Source organism: Misgurnus anguillicaudatus, chromosome 2 (assembly GCF_027580225.2).
Source record: "Misgurnus anguillicaudatus chromosome 2, ASM2758022v2, whole genome shotgun sequence".
In the NCBI taxonomy this organism is placed as follows: Eukaryota; Metazoa; Chordata; class Actinopteri; order Cypriniformes; family Cobitidae; genus Misgurnus; species Misgurnus anguillicaudatus.
Window position 1 is genome coordinate 8,443,278 of NC_073338.2, and position 9,915 is coordinate 8,453,192.

The following is a 9,915-nucleotide window of genomic DNA, read 5'->3' on the forward strand; positions in this document are numbered from 1 at the left end:
TGTAACTTTTGTATTATACAAATATACAAAAATGTAATTAAAACATTGTATTAAATGTGAAAAAAATTAAATGCAATTTAAATCACATTAACAGGGGCCTCTCAGTTTTGTTTTACAGGGGGTATTTGTTACATTTATTTTATATCTAACAATTTGTCACATTGGAATTTTAAGGTTCAATCTGACATTTTTTGTCAAAATTCAGTTATTCACATATTTTTAATCTGTAACAATTTATTTACATTATGTGAAGTTATGTACATTTTTGGGATGTTTTTTAGAAAACAAAAAGGTTCTTTCCAGTAAAACAAATGGAATGAGACAGCAAGAGTGTTAATTTTACCCACTGGTTGTGTCAAATTAAATAACCCAGCACTTGAGTAACATTTAACCCAGCAAGAGTGTTAATTGTACCCACTGGTTGGGTCAAATTAAATAACCCAGCACTTGAGTAACATTTAACCCAGCAAGAGTGTTAATTGTACCCAAATGGTTGGGTCAAATGAACAACCCAGAATTCTGGGTTAAATGGTCTAACCCAGCAGTTGGGTCAAGCCAACCCAGCGCGTGTTCTGTCCAATAGTGACCCAGCAGTTGGGTTATGGTTGGGTTGTTTTTTAACCCAGCAGTTTTTAGAGTGTACTCCTTGCGAACAAAGATGTACAAAGGAATCGAACAGCAGATGATTTATCCATTTGGAAAATGCACATTGCCTGGGGTTTTATTTTCAAGCAGGTAAAATGCCTTTAAACCATAGACTGTAAAAAAAAATGAAAGTAGTGTCAGTGACGTCACCCATTGGTTTGTGAAGAGCATTTTTGAAGCTTAAAGTAGGCGGTGCGTGCCGTCGCCATCTTGGCCGAATTGCAGTTTAAGTCACTTCTGTATTGGCTCCATCAGAGGGACTGGTTGAGAAAAAAGATTGAGAGATCTCCTACATGTTTCCCATGGCCAGGACGAAAGGAAAGGGTTTCGAGGATTCTGTCCAGAGAAGAAATTCCACCACATTTGTTGCAATCTACAAAAGAGGAAAAAACTTTTAGTGGTCTGAACTGAATGATCAGATTTAAGTATTCAGAAAACCATGTGGGCCAAGTGATTTATACATTTTATACAAATTATAATGCTTCCTTTTGCAACCCTGGCCGCATTACCACCACGTGTGAGATTTTTTTTCCAAAAATGCAATGGCCTGTTGTCGGTTTGCATAAGACTTTGGTGTTACACTCCTTTAACTGTTGTGCCAACAACAAAGGCTGCAAACCACACAGACTGAAAAATAGGATGATCTGACTATAAAGAATAAAGTACTGCAGAACTAAATGTAGCAGATAATTAAGACATTCCCAATGTATTATAAATAGGAATTATTAAATGATATACTTACTGGATGAAGTTGTATGAAGGTCTTGCTAGCCTCATCAATGGATGGACAGAAAAACTCTGCACACTCTAAAAAAAGAATGGGAAAACAACATCACATCTAATCTCTGCTAAAAACATAACATCTCTGTTACAGTATCAGCCACAGATCAGAGGGTTGGTCAATATAAATTTGAAATCACAGGAGACAACCCAAAAATATTATGAAATGAATATAAAATAGTAACTAAATACTACTCAATAACACATCTAAATTCATATAACACATATACATGTTTGTTAACCGATCACTTGTCACTTCCACGCAGGCTCCGTCTTGGTGACAAGTTTTCAAGTTCATGTCCAAACACTTAAATTATTGTTTCATTTTAAAAGAGAGGACGAAGCAATATACATATAAGACGCCGGTTCTTGGAAACGCTGTTTCGTTTTCATTTATCGACGAGTTACCTGCCGTATCGACGGTGAATTGAGTGCTGCTTGTCCCTGCCTCTCAGTGACTGTAAGGTTTTGTCATGTATTTTTCTGTATTTTGTGTATTTTTGTTATTTGTACTTGTATTTTGATTCTCTGCTCTGTTCGGACTTTTATTTTGAAACTCATCATGCCATGTCACGCTTCACACTTCCTGTTTGTTTTTGTATATAAGTCACTTCCTGTTCACCAGTTCTCTGCTGATTAATGCTTAGCCCAACCAACCCGTTTCCCTGTACTCTGTTTCTGTATTCTGTTATCTGTATTCTGCCTGTTTATCTGCCTGTGTTTGACCCGTGCCTGTATATTTGGATTTTGATTGAACTCTGCCTGCCTTGACCTTGTGCCTGTTTTGGATTACGTTTTTGGATCACCCTTAATGGATATGTTTGCTGGCCCTTTTTGGGATTTTTCAAATAAACACCTTTTGCAAATGGATTCACTTTCTTCCTCGCTTTCTTCAAAGCACCACATCTTACAGATTAATCAGCCTAAACCGGAATCCAGCAGAGGTTTGAAATTTCCCACCAGCAGCATGATTCCAGCTGATCGTCTTGTTGTTCTGCGCCAAGGTAACCGGCCTGTTGAGGAGTTTGTTGAGGATTTCTGTGAACTCTCATGTCAGGTGAACTTCAAAGATTCTTTTCTGAAAGACATTTTTTATTGTGGATTAGATTGAGACATTGCCCGTTCCATGCCACTCCATACACCACACTGGACCATTGAGATGTACATTGATCACGCTCTGTTATTGTGTGGTTTACCTTTCACTGTGGGTATTGTGGATACACCACCAGGGAATATTCACGACACGCCAAACGATACCATGCCTGTTTTATCTGAGTCTGATAACTCTGTGTCTGATCATAAAATGGCCGCCACCATGCCTGTTACTAAAATGGCCGCCACCATGCCTGTTGACAAAATGGCCGCCATCCTTACTGTCCCTAAAATGGCCGCCATCCTGCCTGTCTCTGCACCTGCACCTGTCTATGTGAGAGCAACCAGAATTTCTGCACCTGTTTTTGAGAGAGCTACTGTCATCCCAGCACCTGTGCTTCAGAGGGCTATCATCACCACCACACCTGCACTCATGAGGGCTATAAGTCACCCAGCACCTAGTGTCAAGATGGCTGTCCTGCCTGAACCAACCGCCACAGAGGTATGCCTCATTGACTGTAATATTCTTGAATTTGCCATGGCCCTGTGGTGGGTTTGGTCTGCCTTCTGTTTGTTTGTCCCCTGTGTTCATCAAGGCCCTGAATCCGAACCATCCGACTCATCCAATTCATCTGATCTGCCTGACTCATCTGTTTCGTCTGTCCTGCCTGATTCACCAGTCCCGTCTAACTCATCTGATTTGTCTGGTCCACCATCTGGGACATCGCCACCCTGGGCTGTGGAAGCTTTCCCAAGTTTTTTTTGGGGGGGGGGGTAGTACCTGGACACAGGAAGGAGGCAGAGGACACCGAGGTGGAGACTGAAGTGTGCTCTGATCCTTCCTCTCCTTGTGTTCCAGGTCTATTCCTACCCCATGATCCAGCTCCATGTCTGCCCATGACCCAGGTCCAAGCCTGCCCCATGACCCAGGTCCAAGCCTGCCCCATGACCCAGGTCCAAGCCTGCCCCATGACCCAGGTCCAAGCCTGCCCCATGACCCAGGTCCAAGCCTGCCCCATGACCCAGGCCCGCATCTGCCCCATGACCCGGGCCCGCATCTGCCCCATGACCCGGGCCCGCATCTGCCCCATGACCCGGGCACGTATCTGCCCTATGACCCGGGCCCGCATCTGCCCCATGACCCGGGCCCACATCTGCCTCATGATCCGGGACCATGCTGGCCCCACGACCCTGGACCATCCTGGCCTTATGACCCAGGACCTCTTATGAACTGCCCTGCCTTGCCAAGAGGTCCTGGCCCGCCCGCCCGCCCGCCCACCCTCTATTTGGACTGTATTATTTGAATGTTGGGCTCCGGGAGTCGCTCTTTAGAGGGGGGTTCTGTAAGGTTTTGTCATGTATTTTTCTGTATTTTTCTGTATTTTGTGTATTTTTGTTATTTATACTTGTATTTTGATTCTCTGCTCTGTTCGGACTTTTATTTTGAAACTCATCATGCCATGTCACTCTTCACACTTCCTGTTTGTTTTTGTATATAAGTCACTTCCTGTTCACCAGTTCTCTGCTGATTAATGCTTAGCCCAACCAACCCGTTTCCCTGTACTCTGTTTCTGTATTCTGTTGTCTGTATTCTGCCTCTTTATCTGCCTGTGTTTGACCCGTGCCTGTATATTTGGATTTTGATTGAACTCTGCCTGCCTTGACCTTGTGCCTGTTTTGGATTACGTTTTTGGATCACCCTTAATTGATATGTTTTCTGGCCCTCTTTGGGATTTTTCAAACACCTTTTGCAAATGGATTCACTTTCTTCATCGCTTTCTTTAAAGCACCACATCTTACATTGACAGTGTAGACGCCAGCTCCGCGATTCTCCGCCGCCAGTAAGGTTACCTTGTGCTCGCGGTCTGTCTTTCCATATCGAATGGTGAGAAAGCAACTCGTTTGTCACTAAATTTAAGTTAATAGTGTCGCTATGGCTAAGCTGGGTGAACTATGTGCTTGTGTGACACAAAAAGCCGAATTGGGTTTGCGGAGGTCGACTCTGTTCCGGTTTTGACTTGCTTTGTTAAAGGCTTACAGAAATTGTCATGAGTTAATAAATCAACCGTGTGATGGGGATTATTTAACATCGATTTAATTAATTTGATTAATATGCCATATTAAACATCTTAGAATGATTATTCAAGTCAATTTGTGTAAATGGCGATCTGAGGTAACAGTCGTCATTCCTCTAAATTACACCCGTCGTCTTAGTCTGTATAAATTAACACGTTGCTGACTCGCAAAATGTTATCTTGTTTATATTTATGAAATGTTCACAAAACATATAGACTTACCTTGAAACAACTGCTTCCAGTGACTCTTTCACGATGAGCGTTGCTGAGCACATTTAAACATCACGGGCGCGAAGCACATGAGCCTCTTCAAACAACCCAGCAGTTTTAACCCAACAACCAGACAACTGAAACTACCCAAAAAGTGTTTAAAATGTTAAATAACCCAGCAAAACAACCCAACAGACTCAACCCAGCATTTTGGGTTAAAAAACTAACCTAGCCATTTTTATAGTGTGCTAACGTTAATTTGGGTGGGTACAATATAACTCTTGGGGGAATGGTCTACCCTTTTGCCATATTGAACTATGTTCCCTTATGCAACAAAAATATACTGCAGTATATTGGAAAACATCATGTAATATATTAGGCAATATATTCCCATATATCGGATTTAATATTTATATTTCCCAATATATTGTAATATATATTGTAATATATGCATAGAAAATATCATGTAAAATATTAGGCAGTATATTCCCATATATAGGATTTAATATGTATATTTTCCATTATATTGCAGTATATGAATAGACCATACATGTATATATTGATACAAAATATATTGTAACCAAGACCAAAAAGGGCACTATGTTTTTCCATGTAATAGTTTGCCTTTATATAATTTAATATACTGCAATATATGCAGGGGCGTCGCAAGATCCCTTTTGTGTCCCGGTGTAAATCTCAAGTTTAAATGATAATCGCGGCAAAAACGGATGTATATGCAATGTAATTACCCAAGTTACGCTTGCAAAAGCGATGAAGCAGTCGCATTGACTCGTGCACAAATGTATCCATGACCATCTGCGCACAACCGCATTCAAAAGGTGACGCCACGCGAGTGACTTAGCTTATGAAAACATGACCAGACTAAAGAAAGTTTCTAAATAATAATGTTAATCTTATTTTGACTCGATCATTATTGGCTTCTTTAGATGAACATGTTTTTTGCAAAGCAGGGAAAGCGAAGCAGACAAGAGAAAGGAGCAGAGGTGGGTAGAGTACCCAAAATCTGTACTCAAGTAAAAGTACAAGTACTTATACAAAAATGTACTCAAGTAAAAGTAAAAGTATCAATCTAATTATTTACTTGAGTAAGAGTAAAAAAGTATTAGATGAAAAAACTACTCAAGTAGTTAGTTACTCGTTACTTCTGATCTGATAGAGAAGTAAGCGCAAAAGCACTGAATTTCAGACTACTTGGAGGGTTTTCACAAACCTCTCCTTAAAAGTCTCATTGTTCTGCTTATATAGAAGTAAAGCAACCTATCTCAGTCCTGCAATGGGTACATTAACATCACATAACGTGTCATTTGAGAAAACATCTCAAACACACACACACACAGATGTTTTTTCTGACAGTTAACTCTGTATTTATTTTCATGTTCACAACACTAACTTGTCAGTATCTGCCTTTAAACATGCAAACAGTAAACAAAAAAGAATGTGTGTGTTTGATATCATGTTTTTATATGAATAGGTTATTTTCATTGTTATTTTCATTGCCATTAAAGTGCAATTACTGAACATAAACAGGAGCTTAATAAAAATGATAATTTTAGAATTTCATATGGAACTTATCTGTTTGTGCAAATCAACTCTACATGTATTATAATATATAATACATGTTTCTTTAAGATCAAACTTTATTCTTTTATTTTTATTCATTCATTCTTTAGGAAGGATTTAAATAAAATACAATCCCGTTTTTATTTGAATGTATTTTCTACACATTAGTGAGGTGTCCGGATTTGTGTATAAATGCAAGACGTCGTTACATTATGCTGTTCAGTTTGTTTAGTTGTGGGGAAATGATATGGAAATGTGCAGATGTGAACGTGCTGTTTGTATGGTTCTAACTTACACTTGTTTGGTCATCGCTTGCACAAGAGTGCATATGGCAAAAAAACTCAGTGTGTGAAATGACCATTAATAGTGTTCAAATAGACATTACTGTGACTTACCACTTCAGGTTGGATCTTTAATTCCTGTTCGCTGAGATGTCAGCTCATTTATTGAACAAAGCATGCATCGCATTATGAAACTATTATTTTTGACCTCTTGGAGTGAAAATATAGACCGAACTTGAAGCCGCCATGCATGATCTGCCTCCGATATCTCGCACAACGCACACGCGCCCTCATCTGCTTCTCTTATCATCTACACGCGGTCGCGCGCGCTAAAGAGTGTGACCGTGCGGTCGCGCGTGCTAAAGCATGACGCAGCCTGTCTCGCGCAACTTTCGAACACGCCCTATAAACTTTTTTTTAAATATAAACATTAATTAATACCATTTGACAGTAGCGCAGTAACGCGGCCGAATGTAGCGAAGTAAAAGTACAGTTTTTTCACTAGAAATGTACTTGAGTAAGAGTAAAAAGTACCTATCCTTAAATTTACTCTAAAAGTACTAGTTACCCAAAAAATGTACTCAAGTACATGTAACGAAGTAAATGTAATTCGTTACTACCCACCTCTGGAAAGGAGGTAAGACAAACTACATCCTCACCCGGTCAGGTCTGAAACATTAGAGGAAAAATCTCAGGAAAACCTCTTGTCTTGATTAGTTGTAGAACACATTTTCAGGTGTCACTTTTTTTGCTGTGTTTTAGTTTAAAAATGCAGTTTTTTTTATATGCACAATTAATGTTAATTAATGTTAAAATCTTTGAATATTATTATCTAACGAAAATCTAATAACTAATAATCTTAAGAACATCTTACATCTGTCTCAGCAACAATGCAATTCTACAGACTTGTCTGTAGAATTGCATTGTTGCTGAGACAGCTGTAGGATGTTCTTAAGATTATTCACTGTGCTATTTTGAGGCATCATGAATATGAACTAAAATGCACTTTTAACACACTATCTCTGTATTAAAAAATGTATTTAGTTAACACTTGTTTTAAACTTGAACACAACTTTTATACAAAGATGGGTTCAAGTTTACTACAAGTGGTACCTAAATACATTTTTTAAATACATTTTTAGCACATTTTAGTTCATATTTAGTTCATTAGTGTCTCAAAATAGCACAGTGAAGTACACTTAGATGATCTTAAGAACATCTTAAGTACTAAGGATGAATTTTTTGTATATTAAGTACACGTGAGGAATATCTTCATTTATGTCTGGACATTGAGGAAGAGAAGCATTTATCTTTAATGTTACCTAAAAAGAACAATGGAGAACGCACTGCTGTATTAGAAGTAAGTAACGTTAACAGTTAATTTATACCATTTATATTTGCTATCATGTAACTTAATATGCTCATGGCTTGTGCAGTTCAGCCTACATACAGTAACGTTAAGCAACCTTAGCAGACTACACGCTTCGGATTGAAAAAGTTTTGCATTGTTTACAAACGGACACGATCTCACGTAATGGCGGATTTCACTGTTGCATGCTGTAACAGTGTTAAACACAGTTATTCACTTATATCCTTCGTGGAAACTTTCAGTAAGCCTGAACTGCTGTATCTTTTAAGTGTGTGCTGTAATATGATTCCATGTTTACATGCTTATTTACAAACGAGTACACGTGACCTCCCATAATGGCGGATATCTGTTACATGCTGTACAGTGTTAAGACACAGTTATTCACTTTCGTATCTGTCATGGCAACTTTAAGTAAATGCTGCACTGCGGGATTTGCTGTAAAATGATTCCATATTGTTTACATGCAAGGTAAATCCATACATTGCGCTTTACACGCGACACCGTTTTTATGAGCGCTGCGTTACACGGAGACGCGAGCTCGCGCACATGCGATGTGTTTTTAAAGTTCATACGCGCTTACAGAAACACGTTTAAAACAGAAGCTAGACGATAAGGGGATGGGCATCTGAAAACAGCTTTTTATATTAATTGCTGCAGATGTTTATCTGAGATTAAGTTTATGTACAAGATAGTATATGAATGTAACTTAGTATCAGTGACATTTACCCATCAGTTATATAAATAAGGGTATTTCTGTGGACAATTTATGCTAACAGCTGTTTATAACTCTCTTAGAGGTATGCATCTCTCTCATCAGTACAAAACTATGAAGTGGAAAAACACTTTTTGGACATAAAGTTATATGGTAACATGAGCCACATGAAGTTTACAGCTCTGTTGTGTATCAGTTTCTTAGTTTATACAAAGTTTAAGGAATAGGGTATGTTTCCAAAAAAACTTCAAATGTCCTACTAACCATCATTTCTATTTTGATTATATTGTTAACTTAATAAACCTTAAACAAACATGTATACATTTGTCCTCACATTCTTCACTGTAGTTCATTCTCACATTCCTGCCTCATTATGCAGCTCATTATGCAGCTCATTATGCGAGCCTTTGTTTGCTTGCTGTCAATCAATCCTTCTCGCATACAGCCCGTCTAAACAAAAAGTGTCTTACAATTTCTAAATCAATACATTGTTTTATGTGAATAAGTAGGCATGGTGATTGTCACATCATTTTAAAGAAAAAACTCTAGACTACTAGATTCTGTTTAGGAAAGTCTTGTTAAAACATGTTTAGTATGGGTTTTGTGGACTTATATCAGTGACTTAAAAATTTTGCTTTTTTAAAAACACGCATAAACATTTTTCTCTCAAAAATACAAACATGTACATACATGTAGCTCATATAATATTTTAGCCCAGTTTGTGCTGAACGCACTGGAATCAGACACTTCCCATTATTATGTTTTAAAGCAACTGAAAAAACACCAAATGTAAGAGCAAGTCAGAACCTCTGAGAGTGTCCCAAAATGGTCGGACCCCAGAGGGTTAACACATAAGTCAGTTTTGGTGAACTGTTACTTCAAAACTCTAAACACAAATCCTTACATTTCTCAGTACTTATATCATCTGGTCATATGGAAAGCACTAGCATTCAATACTGTTCACTCAAGTCAGCACAGCTTAGGCTAAAATAGCAAGCAATTACCAAGGTGGAAACACTAAGATTCAAAATTGAACACACATCAATCAGATCCTTCAATAGATAGATAAAGGGCCTGAATCTGTTCACTGAGCTTTGGAACAATAGATCCACAGAGAAATGAAGGAATAGGTTGAGGAGGAGAAAGAGGAGGATGGAAAGGACGTGGTGA